The sequence below is a fragment of the Oreochromis niloticus genome, linkage group LG14, assembly GCF_001858045.2.
Source record: "Oreochromis niloticus isolate F11D_XX linkage group LG14, O_niloticus_UMD_NMBU, whole genome shotgun sequence".
Lineage (NCBI taxonomy): Eukaryota > Metazoa > Chordata > Actinopteri > Cichliformes > Cichlidae > Oreochromis > Oreochromis niloticus.
In genome coordinates, this window is record NC_031979.2 from 12,254,660 (window position 1) to 12,272,431 (window position 17,772).

The following is a 17,772-nucleotide window of genomic DNA, read 5'->3' on the forward strand; positions in this document are numbered from 1 at the left end:
ATTTAACATGCTAACTGAGGAATGCAGAGTCTGAGATGTAGCTCTTGGGGTTTTTGCAGTTTTTTTGAGCATTGCATGGGGTAACTGGCATTGCTTATGCATGATTTGGAAACACCTTTTAACCTTACGCTGTAACCTTCCACATCCTGAAGTGAACCTCCCAGAGAATTATTACTGCTCGTCGGGTCAATGGAGCCTGCACTGACGTGAATGGTGTGGAAAGCTACAGTACAAGGTTAGAAGGGGTTTTTGGTTCAATTAAATTCAGTTTCATTAATACAGCGCCAAACTACAACGACAGTCGCCTCGAGGCGCTTGACATTGTAAGGTAGACCCTACAATAGTACATACAGCGACCCAACAATCATATGATCCCCTGTGAGTAAGCACTTTGGCGACAGTGGGAAGGAAAACCTCCCCTTTAACAGGAAGAAACCTCCAGCAGAACCAGGCTAAAGGAGGGCCGGCATCTGCTGCGTAACTTGCGACATTTCTGGTAATGTCTTAAGTTATGATGTGGAAGTCTAAATCAAGATACAGTCTTAAAACATATGTTCAGGTGACTAAACAACAGAAAAAAAAATAGATTTAGGAATGTAACAAACATGGATAATTCCATAGACGGCACAAGGGATCAGTAAACGGCGGATAGATGAGTTTGAGGATTGGTCTTTGCAGTCACCTGATCCTATCATGTTCTGGAGGCTTGTGACTGTCTTTAAGCAGCACATCTGTACCTGTAACAGCTGTCACTGTAAAGTCTTTTATGAATATCTTTGTACATTTTGAACACATCCCCAGCTTAAGATGAAGTTACACCGAGGCCTGCTTGCCGCATTCTTGACACCTGTCCCACCGGTGCCATCACAGCGAGTCAGGCTCTTACTGCTCCGGCAGACAGCGAAGGTAGTTTTGAGCTGTGAGCGTAAACTCGATTTGTGTCATATCATGCCACACTTCAGAATGAGCTCAGTCAATAGTCTATCAGGCTGGCAGCTGCAGGAATGCACACAGAGAAAATGAGGACAAGCGGGGGGGAAAAAAGACAGAAAAATCCTGACAGGCTGCCAGAACAGAAAGAAGTGAAGTAACATAATCATTCGCAGAGCATGAAGGTGTCTCGAAAATTGAGTGTGAAAACCAACTCACATGACCGCAGCAGCGACATGCCCTAAATTTCCCTCTCCCCCTTCTGCTTTAAGAGCAAGTATAAATGATTATTAATGCATTATTCACAAAACAGAACCTTCTCCCCCAATTTTTTTTTCTCCACTGATGTGCGCCTTCTCCCTTTGATGATATAACCAAAGTAAGAGGGGAGAAAAGTGAGGGAGCACAGAGACGGAGAAGTTCAGAGGATGGCTTTTTTCTCTTGGGAATGCAGAGCTCTCATCCCAAAGGGAATCCTGCACTCTTCTGAAACAGTCTGAATCTTCCCGTAGACCAAACAGCAGCATTTACATATCACTCACATAACCTCTCTCTCCGCCATGACTGCAACAAATGCCGACACCGTCAGCGCTTATATCCTCTGGCTGGCTTTCCATGACACAGGTAAACGCTGCTATATTCCTGTTCACATCACTTCCTCTTCTTTCTTTATCAAAAATATTTTAATTTAAGATTCACATGATGACACAAATAGGAAAATGTTAAAGGCAATTTGGAAAAAGGACTGCAGAGAATAACCGCAGAATCACCCAGTGAGTTCTTTGAACTCGGGGATTCAGATATGGCAGCAGCAACAATTGGATGAGCGCGCTACAGGGAAGATGAAAGGCAGTCAAACTTGTAGACGTAATAAGTGGGCTGAGGCCTTTCATGATTCATACTGAGGCTTCATCTCACCGTTCAGGCAAGCCAGTGATTCCAAATGTTGAACAGGCTTATATATATCGGTGGATTCTTTGCAGGCTTAGCAGTGGATGATACAGAGCCAGTGAACTTCCTCCCACCGTTTTCAGCAGGCATGGAGACACATGCAGTGACACAGAGCTACCCTTAAATTACTTTTTTTACCTTTGGCTTTTTAAAAGAAAAGTAGTAAATGGCATTTTATTGTCACCACTCTTATATCCGTGAGTCCAATGCAGAGCTACAGCTAGAAGGCAGCTTAGCTTAGCCTAGCATAAGTGCTAAAAGTGAGGAAATGGTGAGTCTGGCTCTGTTACTGTGCAGGGTTGATGAATAGTTCAGCATATAACACTTATAAACTTGCTTTTCCCTTTTTGGATTTAATCCGAGTTTAATAAATGAAATATAATATGTTAATTGGTGACCTTTAGAGATGCTAGTAGGAGGATTTTGTTGTCTTTGGAGAGAGCCAAACTATTTGCTTCCATGTTTCCAATGCTCAGCTAAACCTGGCTCTATCCAGCCAAAAAATATGGAAAATGTGATAGTGAAGGTCTGATAGGAAACCAGGGAGGGGAAGAGGGGATATTACAATGCACTATATGCTGAGGTTTTCCTAAATATTTGAAATTTAGTTGTTCAGCATTTTGGATATAAGAAAAGAACTAGGCTTAGATACTGGTCTGCAACCATTTGGCAACCACGAGTCACTGGAGGAACCGTGAGCATTCCCAGACTGGGAAAAACTTTGCGATTACTTTAGTTGGTGGCAGATTACTACTGTTGCCCATACAAGCTGTATGAAAGATGCCAGCTTATCTACACACACTCCCCAACTATTGGAAATGGAGAACATTTGCCTTTAAAGTAAAAGTATTGTCTTTTAAAATGTGTTTGTTGCAGTGGTAAAGTACAGTTTTTGCGTTAGATTGCACTTTTCCCAAGTTTTACCTCTGCTCAACTAGTGGTTAGCAGTTAGTATTCGCAGTGTGATGTCACACACTTCAAGCTGTCACCTCGAGCTTTCACCGTACTCGTGTTTTATAACCAGATGTGACGGGAGAGGAGTGGATCTGACCGCAACAGTGCACGGAAGCATATCCTGGATCGTTCTCCTTTGTGACTCTTAGAATTTACAATTGGAAAGATTCACCAAGCCCATAAACTCATCAAGAAAGCGTTTACTGAGTTGAGGCAACCATAGGATTCCCCCCCACTCCCCTGATGGCCACTATAAGAATGCACGTTGAAGGTATTTCAAACCCGGAGACTATGTCCATTTTTTAACTGTCTATCAGTTTTGCTCACTTTTGGCACCAGTCCATGTCCATTCAAGGAAATTAAGTGTTTTGGACAATTGTTTGCTTTATTTTCTCTTTGTTTTTTGGGCATGCATAGATGGCATGCAGTAAATATTTTGCTACCATGGCTCTCCAAGAATAAAAGGTTTGTATTTTTTTTTTTAATTTATTTTTATGCAGACTTGGCCTTGTTTATGGATGACACAACTGTCACCACGGTCTGGTCATTGTTAATACTTGTCCTTTAGGCTAAGCTAACTGACTGCAGATGGTCATTAAACGTTTCCTGTACAAGTTATCATCCTTCCCAATCTACCTCTTGGCAAGAACGCAAATTCGTTTTTGCAAGTTGCTCTAAAATTACAGTATATTTTAATTTCTCTGGTAAGCAGATCAGGAAAACATATCAATCCATTTTCCGTAATCCAATAATAGAAAGGAATAAGTTGCAGAATAATTTCCTGCTACCCCAGATCATTGTTTTGCATCAATCTTATGATCAAGTCCACCTAAAGTTACGTGGTGGCCCTGCACTGTCACAGCTAATGCTCCTCTGGAGTGTGCATATGCCAAGTGAGAGGGATGTCAGCAATAAATAGATTAAAGTGTGTAATGGCCCAATAACCACCCCTGCACTTCTCCACCATGCACGGTTGATTCACTTAAAAAAATGTCTGCAGCTGTTGGGGATGACCTAAGTTCAGATTTTCTGTTCAGTAAGAAACTGGAGGAGGTTGTGTTCACGTCTAAATGTCTTTGTATAGAACGAGAAATGGAAAAAACTGTGGAAAAAATGTGAATTTAAAAATGTTTAGAAAGTGCAAAAGTGCACATGAATGCAAAACGGGTGTCCTTTGTGTTTGTGTGCTCATCTGTGCCAAGGTGTATAAGTGTACCAACTGTGTGAGTGCGTGTGTGTTATAGGAAGCAGTCACAGTGCTGCTGACGGCTCCATAAAGGAGCCTTTGAATGGCTTGGCTCTGGTAAATTTGTAGCAGATGTGGGGGAAAGAATATCCACCCAGGTTGAGTGGCCCTTCACTGCGAAGGCGACAGGAGTCCAATCCAGGGTAGGCAGACGGACGGGAGACAGGAGCCAGGAGACACACACACACATTCAAGCACACACAAACACACACACACACTTGTTGGGTGAACTCCAATCAGCCAGGAGGGAACTCTGCACGGCACTAAACAGTAGACAGTACCGTTTCTTTGAACCACTCTGGCTCTTAAATTGAAAATAATTCTCACTCTTATTCCTAACAGAAAAAAAAAACAAAAAACGGTTGAGTTCCTTCCTTGTGTTGCTCTCTGGGCACGTTTTCCATTCGAGCGTACAAGTTAACTCCAGGTGTGTGCTTCGGGGATGGCCTCCACACACACTGGATCAAGCCTCCTTGTTCCCTCTGGACCCAGGGAGTCTAGAGCGCTCGGAGGCCAGGCTTTATGCCACCTTTCCTGGCTCTGACTGACGCCAGAGGACTGGCGGTGGGGGAGACTGGCGCCTCACCGCCAATTAACATCCTCTCACACTGAGAGCACGGCCAGGTAACACATGATAGGCCCGAGTCTTTCAAGCAAAGAGCTGGGCAGACAGTCAGGTGGGGTGACACTCATTAGCTTATCCATGTGCTGGACATCTGTCAGCGATACGACCCGAGGCAAGAGTTTCTTTCAATACGATGAGAGGCCCAGCATGTTTGAATAGATCCTACACTTGAAAATATATCATTTGACACATATAAGAAGATCTGGTGATGTGGTGTGCAAAGAAATAGTCCCACGTAAACTCCCTGTGCAGCTTTTGGAGAAATGAATGGGAATAAATGGCTTCAGCCGTGCCTTTAGGTGCTGTAAAGGCAGCGTGGACGGTAAACATCACGACAAATGATTACAGAGTCCGAAAACTCATGAATAAAGTAAAAAACAGAAACACGGTTCGCACAGAGGAATCCAAAACTGTTCCCTGCACCGTGTCAGCAAATCCAGCCCCGACTTTAATTAAAAGTAGTCTGGAACATTTATCACATGAGGGCACTGAAGCTCATTCACACAGTTTCTGCCTCCTACACAGGCAATTACAGCTGATAGATGGAAGGCTTAGCTTTATTACCTGCATTGCTATAAACACGGTGTATGTACAAGAAGCTTTTCTTTTTTTTTTTTCTGGTGATGAGGGATCCTATGTGCCAGCTCATAAATGAGGCCCCAGCACCGGAGGCAATTGGTAAACACAAAATGAGCTCAGTCTCTCGCCCCTAAACTGTTACGACTGTGACCGCAGCGCTAAAGCTGTACCGTGTGATGAAGATGTCCCTTCAAAGCATAAAACTGCAAAAAAATAAAATAAAATATATATATATATATATATAATATATGAATGCTGGGAATTGCCCTGCAGTTTTCGTCCTCAGTCTGGATAAGAATGGTTCTTGTTCCCCCGTTAGCCGGTTGACAGAAGCGATCTTGCATGCAAGGGTGCTTCTGGAAAAGCAGACCCAGGAGAGTAAGCAGATTTCCCTGTAAGCAATACGCCCGTCTCGGTGTGTAAGGGCAGTGGGCACTTTGTCTGTAACTCAGGCTGTTCCATCTGACTGCAAGTGAAAACAAACAGCAAGAGAGGAAATTTCACACCCTGAGCACCTCCTTAGCAGATAAATCCCCTACATCTCCTCTCTGCCTCTGCCCTTTCTCCCTGTCTTTGTATTTGTTTGTATTTGTTTGCATTCTCATTTTTCTGACATCTGCTTGTGTTTTATTCAACAGGCCGTAACGCTCTTCTCGCTTCATCCTACCTGCAGATGAACCTTGGGGGGGGGGGATAGAGAAAACTGTCGTGGTTGGCCGGCGGGCATCGCTTTCACTTTTAATTAGAGCTTCACACCCTAATAAATGTAGCAGAGTATCACACCCACTCATATCGCCCTATGAAAAAAGCCCACCGGGGCCAGATGTTTGCCTTAGCGAGGATAAATATCTAAGTGGCAGCTTTCTCTGTAACGGAATCTGCTCCCTCTGTCGTTTTGTCGGATTAGCTGGGGTAAGGAAAACATGAGGATCGTGTTCCGAGCGTTTCCCAGTCGCTGGCTGCTCAGCATAAACACCAGGAGTGCTTGGCCTCCCTCATATCCGCCTCCTCAGCTCCTCCACCTCTCTCCTTGGCCCCTGGGGTTCTAGCGCGGGTTTGTTTTAGTAGTGTAGCCCCAGAAGAGTGTTTGGTTGTGTTGTGTGTCACACTGGGTGAGTGTTTGATTATGTTAAGCGTTACACAGCGCGAGTGTGCATGTGCCGAAAGGCGGGAGATGTTAATCCCTCTCTGCTTTGTCCTCTGTCTGTGCAAGACGCTTCACACTGGAACGTAGCAGGAATTCATGAAGCTGCCGCTCTGAGGGTCTCATAGTTGTGCGCACATTAATAAGATGGCTACTTGGATATGCACAGAAAGAAAGGAGGTATCAAGAACGCCTCAGTATGCTCATGCTAATCAAAGAGACTCATTTAGCAGCCATGAAGGGCGATTCCCATTAGACTAATTCCAAGAAAAGACACAAAATCAGTACTGAATTTCTAAAACCCGGAATTGTTTTGTTTTTACCTTGTGTTTCATGTTTAGTTTTACTTTGTGCATTTGTCTTGTTCCCGCCAGCTGGATCACCTGCCTGTGTCTACATTTACATCATACACTCGCACAAGGTTTTAGACTGAGTCACCGTCCAGGGCAGAGGTGTCAAACATAAGGCCCTGGGGCCAGAATTGGCCCAGAAAAGACTCCAATCCGGACCACTGGACAGTTTTGGGAAAACATGACGGCAGGAATAAAGTTTTGAACTTTTTGAAGTTTTACAGCTGCTTTTCCTGCTGATAAAGACCTCCCTCACAGGCATTTATACTACACCAAAGTAGTTAAATAATATTTAAAAAAATGACATGACAAAAAAAAATCATGCTTTTAATTGGCTAATATAGAAATTTTGGTTAAAAGTTCAAGTTTTAGAAATACGAAACAGTCCGGGCAGTGAGCTACCAGAACCTTTTCTGTAATTGTACACTTTTATCATGTAGAATAATTGAAATGTGATGGTGTAATTGTACCTCTTCATTTTATTTATTAAGATATCTCAGGGATTAAATGTGTAGTTAAACATCTTTACACTGACACTTGATGTAAAATAAGTTTGACACCCGGGCTTAAATATAACTGGACTTAAAATATGTACAAGTGTGGCCTTTTCATCAGTTAGTTAAGCAGTTAAAATGTCAGCATGTGATTAGAAGTGTAACATTTGAATTTGGAAACTCTCTCAACCCAACTTGTAGTAGAAGAAGCTCTTTTAGAAGAGAAGTCCTGGGGCTGCAAAAAGGATGGAAAAAAAAAACACAACAACACAAAAAGGCCTGGATGTTGACTGAAGATAGGAGTGGTGGATGATCATGGGATCCTTTCCATAGCAAAGACCTCTTCAGATATATAACACATAAAATCAAGTGAAGAATGCGCTCACTATGTGGCAGGGTGTTTTAAAGGGAAAACAAGAAAAACCAGCCATCAGCTGCAAGAACAGAAAAAAACAGATTAGGCTTTGCAAAAACATCTAAAACAGCAGACCGGCGCTGGAACTGCATTCTTTGGATATCTTAAAGAGAATGACACGTCCTCTGTAAAACAGACTGGAGCCAGTGTGATGTATGGACATGCATAGCTTCCAGTGGCGCTGGGTCACTCGTGTTTATTAGTGATTTGACAGAAGACAGAAATGATGAGCTGCGATGTGTACGGAGCTTTACTTCCAGCTCGGATTCCACCAAATGAGGGAAAGTTGATTGGACTGTGCTTCAAAGTGCAGATAAACACTAACCCAAAAGATACTCAGGAAGAAACCTGAGGGTTTTAGGCTTTAGGTAAAGAAGGAGGAACATTCTGCAATTGCCCAATCAGATTTATCACAACATAACTTAGCTGAATTGCACTTGAAGACAGCAGAAGGAAAGACCTGGCAAAGCATCACAAAGAAGAAAAGTTATTGAGATCCATAGGTTTCAGACTTCGGGCAGCCAGTTTTCACTTGACTCTCTGCAAATGGGACTGTATTAAAATAGATTGTTTTGTTCAGCTCCTTAAATTCAAGCAATTGCACTCTAAGTCATCATCATATAACTGCAACCTGAATATAATCTGTAAGTAATTTAAAGAAACAAAAGAAAAGTTTGTCCTAAGTTGTCCACACACAGCTTTACTCGCGCTGGCTGTAACACAGTAAAAAGTAATGCATTATAATCACATTTTTCTGTAACATAGGCAGTTTAAAGCTCTGCCTGGCTGTTGTTTTGAGATTGCCAGTCCCCCTGTGGTTCAGCTGATGCCTTGACTCGAGATTTTTCTACCTGTTTTTTCTGCTTTGGTTGACCTTTTACTGAACTGGGCTGGATTGCTGTGAGTCTTTTTTCTTAAATTAGGCCTCACTCTTTGTTTTTGCAGCCTGGCGTCGTGCACACTTTGCACCTTTATTTTCGGGTCCTCCTTTGAACTTTTGAACTTCAAAAAAATCCCACTACCAAGGAGTTGCTTGTTTCCCAGTTCATTACGATAAATGTGGTGTTATGTATTAATATACGCAGCTGGAATTAGTGCTCAACAAATACACACAAATCATTTATTCTTTAAAAAATCCCCAAAAGCTTAAATATTATGATCAGAAATTTTGAATTAGTAGTCTGATGGTGTGGAGTGTGTTAAGCATGTGTTAAGAAATGAAACACAGAATATCACCAGCATTATTTAATTCTGCATCTGAGGCCTCCGTGGATGATACATCTGGGTTTTTTAATTAATTGCACACTTTCCTAATGAGTAAGCTTTCCTTCGCCATGTTTGGCTGTATTTTGGAAACCCGGCTGAAGCACCTGGCCCAGTTGGGTTCTGGTTTGGGGCTACAGACTGGCCCCACTAATAGGCACTTGAGCCCCCCTCCGCCACATCCGCCTAGTACCATGTTCCACTTAATGAGGCTCTAGCATAGGCTGTAAACAAGCCCAGATGCAACCCCAAAACACACACAGGAAATGTCTCATGACCATAACAACACAAGGATCCTGCCAGCTCATGGATGATGGGGTGTGAACAGGAAGGCTGATCCTTGCAGGTTTTCTCCCTCTCTCCTCCACAGGCAGTTATTATCCTGAGGGAAAAGGCCGCATGTGGTGCTGCTGCTGTAGCCCTTGGTCTGCATGCCAAATCCTCACCAGCCGCCAAGATCATCACAGACCGTTGCCTCACTCCGTTTCCACAGCCTACAGTTACAGTATGTACACAAACCGCAGTTTATTCAGCACTGTGTTGGACCTGGCATAACAGCTTTAACACGCCACAATAGGAACAATGTCTTATACAACAAGGTTTTTCTTTTACTTGTAGGGGGTTGAGACCTTGACAAAAGGTCCAGTGTTGGAGTGAGTGTGGCCCCAGCTGGTTCCTTTTACTCCGCAGACTGGCTAATGTACAGTGATCAGCCTGAGTCAACAGTGCTGGCTAGAAAAGGGCTTAATTGATGATAGGAAAGTTGTTTTTTTGGATAAATGTGTTTGAACTGCCCCAAAATGTCCTATTCAATAAATTCTCCTTTTATTTACAGAATACAAATAATCCCGGGCAACCTGAGCGGATACTTGCATAATGTGCCGAACACGCAAGTTAATTAACACACACATTCTTGCAAACAAAGAACAGAAGCCAGGCTAGAAAACTGTTCCCATTGGTGTTATATTGAGGACTCCCCCCATGCCCTTCAACTTTCCACACACACCCACAATAACAGGCACCATTCACACAGCGCCGCTTTAATTAGCCAATTAAGTCTGGTGGAGTAAAATCACCCCTCTGTTTGATGTGCTCCACTTACTCGAGCCAATTTTAAAGTGATAATTCAACATTTGTTATGTAGCGTCAGTCTGAGCCTTGTTCCATCCACCTGCCGGTTAGCTTAGCTTAGCATAAAGACTGGAAACAGGTGACAAAATTTTTTTAAAAAATATTGCTAATTAAGATTTTACATCAAATTTATATAATCTTTTTGTAAAAAATAGATGAACAGAACCTCTCTTGAAACTGCATCTTGTTTGGATAAGTCAAACCTCATTGTTTTCCCTTCTTTCCAATCTTTGCTAGGTTGCGGGTTGCTAGCTTTAGCATCATGTTTAGCAAAAAGACAGAGTGCTACTAGTCTTTCTCTTACTCTAGTCTTTCTTTTACTCTAATAAAACAATAAACTATTGACTTACAATTTTTGTGTGTGTGTAATTCTGTGAAATATTTGCTAATTTCAAAGATAGCTAACAGTTAGCTTAGCTTGGCAAAAGATTAATGGAGAAATAGTTTCAGACTTGTGATGTTTTATAGAAATAAAATGTATAATAGCACGTTAATGACAGAGATTTAGAGGTGCTGGCTTGCAGATTTTCTTATTGCTCACACTTGTTTCCGTCTACCTACCAACTAAAGTGATGTGCAAAAGTCTCGGGCCACCCCTCATTTCTGTATATTTTGCTTCTAAGCAGCCAGACTTGTAGTTTTTTAAAATGCTCTTGATCAATAATTCTTCAGGCTTTTTTCTTTGGGCACTGGATGCTTTCTCACCAGTTTTCAGTCCACTCCTTTTACCTGAGTATTTTCAAATGACGATTTTTATGTTTGCTTAACGCTGACCTATGAGTCAGTCATTCATGAGTCAATATAAAAAGGAAACTAATTTGAGCTATGAAGCAGTGTTGAGTCAACAGATCACAGACAACTTAGCTAATTTAAAATTGTATTACTATACTCATGATTCTTTGTTGTTGAATGTATGAAAGATGCCATAGATAACACAGTTTAACAGGCAGATGATGCCAATAAGGGGATTCCCCCTTGAGCTATTAGTGGAAAACTTGTCCTATCCTTAAAAAAATGATGAAACTGAACAAATGGAGGACAAAAGAAGAAGAAGGGGCAGGCCTGAAAAACTATTTACACCAGATAAACAGTATCTGGAAGTCATGTCTTAAGGAAATAGAAAAAAATCCAGAAAAGACCTGACACAGAACCTGAGAGATGCATCTGGCCCTTCAGTTGATTCACTGAAGCCTAATCAGAAATGGTCTCAGTGGAAAGTTGGCTGTCAAGAAGTTATTCTTGAGGAAGGGAAACATGGAGAAAAGACTGATGCATACCAAATTACACAAGAACTGGACTGAAAATCAGTGACAACAGGTCTGATGGAGCGATTAATCCAAACTTAAAATTTGAGTTCAGTTTGTTGTCACTATGTATGGAGGAGGTCAAGTACAACAGTGAGTGTCTGTAGCCATTTATAAAACACAGTGGAGGCTTCTGATGGTTTGAGCTGCATTTCAGCCAGTTGTTTTGGGGATCTCGTCAAAATTGATGAACTCAGAAAACCACCTGGAAAGTGTCTGATTGGTAGCAGCTTTATTTTTAAGCATGACAATGCATTCTTGTAATATTTAAAGAAATTACAAGAACTTGCACTTAGTTAAGATTATGATGAACATATTTATACATATTGTATTTCTTTGTGTATTTGCACATTTCAATAAATCTCTGGACCCATTTCCCATTTTCCTGGCAAAATCTAGAGAAATGAGGGGCGCCTCAAGGACTTTTGCTAAGCTACTAGCTAACAGCTTATTGTTTGAATACAGATATGACGATGGTACTAGTGCTCATCTCAGTTCTGCCAAGAGAGTCAATACACTGTAGAATGAAAATGTAGACAACAAAAACAGCAGACTTGCAACTTTGCAAATAAGTAACTTTTCAGACTTTATGCTAAATCTGTAGAGGTAGCCTATCAGTCCTCTCATCTCACTCCCTGCAAGGATGTAAATGTTTGAGATCAGACTAACTCATTGTCTTGCATACAGTTTATTGGCCTTCTTTGTCATTGCAAAGGCTCACTGACTGAGAGCAGGCGTATGTGATTACAGACAGCATTAGAGCCATCAGTGCTGCAGTGCCAGTTTTTCAGAGCATTCATCATCTGAAAACTTCATGAATCAAAACAGTCAATATGAAACAGAACTAAGTCAAAAAAAAAAAAAAATAGAGAGGAAAAAAGGCAGACAAGAACAAACTTCAAAACTCCAAATCAAAGCGTGTGAAATGCAACGGAGAATAGCAGATCCTTACTGAGCCCGGGGCTGGGGTGGGAGGGGAGGATCAGTGGGTGGGGGTGGGGGTGGTGTGCCTCCTTTTCTCAGAACACAGAGCCGAGGGGTGAGCCTTTGATGGCGGAGCGTGACATGAGCACATTTAGGATGGGGGTGCAGCAGCAGCAGCGCGACAGCAGACACACTTTGCCAGACGACCGAGCTCCACATCTGAGCGGTTCTGATCCATTTTGGCACTCGCTGACAGAAAATCTGTGTCAACATTGTGACTTTCATCAACTGTCCTGCTTTGACTGACCCACTGGAGCTGTTCCACTTGTTTTGAAAAGCTAGACTTGAGAACTGAAGGCTGTTAAGTTTTCGCTTCCCGGCATTAAGCAAGAGTGCCACAGATTCAAATGCTGAATGTAGCCCGCTGTTGTTGATCCTTTAGTTAGCGAGTCAATGGCACAAACAGTCCACAGGGGTTTAAAGATGTTCAGGAGGGCCATAGCAGGTTTCAGGGCCGAGCTTAGACTCCCACATCCTGTCCATTTCCACTCCCTCCCTTTAAAGTGTTTCTAAAAGCAGTCCTTGCATGGGTTTGTGTTCTTTGTTGATGCTTTTTTCACATTTTTTCCCGTCCTTTGTAACTCCTGCTCCCTCTCTTTTTCTCTGGGGAGAGACTCTTTGGTACAAGAGATTAGAGCGGGTGCTGCCTAGCAACTGAATAAAAATGGCAGCTACAAAAGGGGTGCTCTCACTCTCCAACGTCTGACCTACATAATCCCAAGCCTCTGATCGTGCAACATAACAACATGATGAAAGGCCTGCTGTGATTTAACCCTCAAACAAATACTTGCCATGGCTGACCCCCTCGCTCAAAGAGCCATCTCGCTTACTGCAGAACACCAAAGGGTGACTTCTGAAATCTTGACGGTGCCTAATTAGAAAGGAAGAAGAGGCTGCGAACGCTATTGGAAATGAGATGAATGTATTTGAGGAGATGGCAGCAGAGTGGCAAAGGAGATTAACAGTGATCACAGCAATGCTGTTGGCTTCAGAGAGCGAGAGCGAGCGGTGGAACCTCCCTCTGTTCACTGATTCATCTCTCCTTCAGCCACAGGCAGACGGAGCACAGGAATGAGTACAGAGGGATGAGAAAGCTTTACTTCTCTGTCTTCTGCTTATTGATCAAAGGACGTGAAAAACAAAAAAATATATATTTAAAAAAAGATGCAGCAAAAAGCTGGAAACTTTTTCTTCAAACTTTCACTTCCTGTAAAGTGCTTCTACTCCGATCCGTACCTCTTATGTTTTTATTTGTTCTGACCTACAGCGCTGTTTTCATGCACTTTTCACATCTTTAACTTAATTTGTCCCAGAGTAACTTTACAATTAGAACCATATCCTCTGGGTAATGCCACTGGCTCAAACCATCTTTTGTCTTTGGTGTCTTGAATATTTCAGATAAAGGTCCCGCTCTAGAGACCTGTGGCAAAACTGGCAGTTTTATAAACCAGGAGATCACGCACTGGTTCACTCTCGTAAAAGATCATAGGGTGAGTTAAAATACACCCTTTCAGAACAGCAACTCGCCCGTTTGAGAATAATGATTGTAGCTCTGTGTCACTAATTCTATAACTTTGTATGTCACAAAGGACAAAGAGTGGATTTTACAAAACATAGTCATTTTTTCATCCCTGGAATAGGAACAACTCGAGAACCCAAAGATCCAATGTGGGCAGATTGGATATTAAGCACTAGGGAAACAATGGACTTGTAGTCTCGTTGCATTTGAAATGATTGCTTCAAAGACAGGGACCAGGTCTGTGATCACTCAGTTGTCCTCCTCAAAGTAACTTGGATGCATCAGGAAGATGATAAAAGATGGAGTCTGCGATCAGTTTGTGTTTGAATGGGGTCAAGTTGATAATAGCATGCAATCTGTTTGTGATAATACAGCAGTTTTACTCTTAATACATCATTCAAAATTGAAAATCTGATGTCTACATACATAGATAATCCCATTAAGCAGAAATTCACATTAACTACTTCAGTGTCCAACCAGAAACTTGCATTCCTATTGCAAAGAGATGAGCTGCCATTGCACAGACCGACTCAAACTGATTGCAGTGTGTTGGCAATCTCTCTGAATTTATAATTTAGATATACTGTAATTATCTGAGTGATTGCAGTCGCTCCCAGATGGACTGTGATTGGCTGTAGAAGAGTTCTCTCCCACAGGTTGTGGCTGTTCATTGGTTTCCAGGTGTCTGAAAGGTGCAGTCACTTCCTGTTGCTTGTGGTCTTTAGTGTCAGTGGATGACGCTAAAGAGTGATGTAAGAGCATTATTAGTTATGATTTCAATACAACAATAGTCACCCATTTTTACTTTTTTCCTTGCCGTGAGCTTTCCTCACTCACTGCTCCTTATTATATTTAACTCCTCTTATATCTGGGAGCGAGTCTACACTCCTTGTTAAGGCCCCGAAACAAAACTTTTGCTTCTTTCTTTAATTTTGCCATCTCAATAACGTCACAAATGTGTGCACCGGCTTGTAAGCCATGCTGCAGAAGAAGAGCAGACACCGCCGCTCTTATTGCTGTGCCTGCGTGCTCTTCATTGAAGTTTTAAATGTTGATTTGAGTCCCTTTTGGACGATGTTTAATTCATAGTTCATTCTGATTTTAATTGAAAGGAACACTTCCTCCTGTTCGTGTCTCTACCCTCGTTAGATGAAGATGAAAGGATGAAGACTGAAGGTACGTGTCCTTGAGCTCACATCAAGCACAGTTACAGCTGAGACTGCGATCCACAGAGTAATAAATATCAGGTCAGTGTGATATGGATATTTAATATCTGACTTGTTAAAACTGACCAAACCTTCTAGGTAATTGATAATATTTTAAATACAAATAGACTTTCTGTTCTTTATTGAAGTGAGGCAGATGGAGCTTTTTTTTCCAGACAGCAGCACTGAAAATATTGATGTGAACTTGGACGAGCAACAGCTGGACTTTATCCTTAAAAATATCTCTCAAACAGCACAGAGAGGTAACTGGAGATGGACTTTCAGTACCTGCATACAAACCAACAGATGTATGTATGACACAGTAGTTCTGAATGGTGAAAACACCTTTAAGCATTCCCTCTGTGCTACATTTGAGGTTCTTAAACAATGAGAAACCCTCTGCAAAACGGCTTTTCATCTCTTAGTCTGCCTGCTTTCTGTCTCTTCCTCTGCTACTTGACACTGAAATCCTCATTTTAGACAAAAAGTCACCATCAAACTCGCCTCAGAGGTCGCCGCGCGGGCCGTGATATCAGCATGCGCGCGCGGTCGCGTTGTGTGGTTTTTGTGCGTGTACTGGGCGTCTGATTGGAGTCCGGTTGCGAGGACTGGTGAGCTGTGTGAACTTTGGTGCTCTCTGACTGCCGCATTTTCATGGAAAGCATCTCTTTGGGGGCCTGCAGGTTTTCAATGCGCTCATTTACACATCAAAACAGCACAGGAAAGGGATAGTGCTCAAGGGGGGTGAGGGGCTGCAGAAGGGAGGGAGGGCAGGGTAATGAAGGATGCTTTATTTTCTCTTTTTACCCTCAGGGTTGGGCAGGGGTTTTAAGTCTATGAGGGAGGCGTACTGATGCCATAATGATCGCCTTTAATCAGACCCATGACCAGATGGAGGGATTTCTCCTCGGCAGACAAAAACACAGTGTCAGCAGCTAAAGCGGGATAACCACTGAGGTGTTTTTACGCCTTTTAGTCGAAAACAAATTGTACAAATCCCGGATAAACAGAATCAATAAATACTCTGTAAAGCTCCCAGTGCACACAATGAAATTTCCTCGAGAAACCTATAAAGGAAAAGTGTTGCCTTTTCTGGGAGTAGTCTCACTCTTGGCCCAGACAAACTTGGTGCTCAGTGCGACTGACTCTGACACTATTTAACCTCCTGAGCCAGAGGAGAAGAAAAACAGCGCCGAGCCTCAGCCAAACTAAATCTTTCGAGCGAGACCGGGCTTACTTACTCCTGAAATTGGACATTACTAGAGATGGGGTGGGGTCTTCTTCAAAACAAGCCTGCTGCTGATTGGCTGGCGCTCCTCCAGCCCTGCAGACCTCAGGTGTGTGTGTGTGCGCATTTGCATGTGTGTGTGTGAAGGCAAGGTGTTCCCGGCAGCCACATATCTGGCGCCAAAAGAACCACAGCTCAAACAAACTCTGTTTTTGGAATGAACCTTTCTTTCGTTCGTGCCTCTATCTGAAGCGCTGTGCTGTGTGATTCCTTTCCTCTGTGAAAGAAAAGAGGCTAAAAATAGCTCTCAGTGACCTGGAAATGCAGCAATAGACTTCATACTTGTGGAAAAGAAACACAGCAAAGACATCCTGTCGCTGTTGCTGACCCCCCTTTTTTATTTAAAAAAAAGAGGCTTCTTATTCAGCACTACATGGAAAGATATATTTAAAAAAAGCTCAGAGGGGCTTAACCCTCTGCAGCTCCTATCTAATCAGAGCAGCTCAGCGCAGGTGGGACAAGCTGCTTTGTGTCTCACACGGCAAGTGTTTGGCCTCTCCGGGTCATGTCACTGGAGTGTAAACCGGGGAGGAAGCACGCGCCCCCGTTCAGTGGCTCGTGAACTGGAACATGTGGCCTAAAAACACCACCAGCCGAGCCTCTGGCCGCGATTGCTCTCCAAGCAAAACAGCTCTTTTTAATAGTTAAATGTGATCCACACAGTGTCAGAGTCCAGGACTCGCAGCGCTCGCCTGCCAAAACCGTGGACAACGTCTACAATGGCTGAGCAATGAAAACAAAAGAGGGGAGGATATTGGTAGTTAACCCACATCTTCTTCCAACGAAGGAAGGAATAAGTAATTTAAGTTAACTCATGCGTTGCACAAATCCACTACTACACCACCACGCCAAGTGGAAATGTGGTTAATTTACTGCAGAGACACAATGTGTCTTTGATTTAAAAACTGTGGAACAAGCTGTATTACATCCTTAATAACTCGGCTGAAATGCAAGCGGTGGAGAAAAAAATGAAAACGAAACAACTTTTAAATGTCCGGAGATGGTCAGCGAGCACACGCCTGCTTCACCCAGCTCACATCCCGCTGATGTTCCTGGTCATCGCACTTTTTCCAAACTATCACTCCCACGAGCTGCTGCTGCTGCTGCTGGTTGTGGTGACACAGCACACAATTACACACAGACATAATAAACTCCACCGCTGTCAAACACTAATTTCCACACAACTTGCTGTGTGTGTGTGTGTCTGCAGTTTACATTGGTGCTTAAATTGTTAAAGTCCAGTAATGTAAAAGCTATTTATTTTCACTTTTTTATGGACCGTGTGAGGAGATGGTAGCGCTCATGCACAGTTAAAATCAGCTTTATTACTGAAAAGTTAGCTGCACAGGACCAACTTAGAGTATTTGTTCAATGAAAAATAATGCTATGC

General features: G+C 42.7%; 2 long non-coding RNA genes across 2 annotated transcripts; one reads left to right on the forward strand and one right to left on the reverse strand.

The window, feature by feature from the left end:
- The first annotated feature begins 6,147 nt into the window (after window positions 1-6,147).
- On the forward strand, window positions 6,148-8,832 carry LOC109194616 (uncharacterized). Its single transcript, XR_002056417.2, has 3 exons — window positions 6,148-6,397; window positions 6,499-6,609; window positions 6,804-8,832. It is a non-coding gene; the product is annotated as an uncharacterized LOC109194616 (long non-coding RNA).
- An 88-nt stretch (window positions 8,833-8,920) lies between these two features.
- Window positions 8,921-17,768, reverse strand: LOC112842128 (uncharacterized). The gene is made up of 2 exons (XR_003213785.1): window positions 10,644-17,768; window positions 8,921-9,445 (listed from the first exon to the last, which is right to left on the reverse strand). It is a non-coding gene; the product is annotated as an uncharacterized LOC112842128 (long non-coding RNA).
- Window positions 17,769-17,772: the final 4 nt, after the last annotated feature.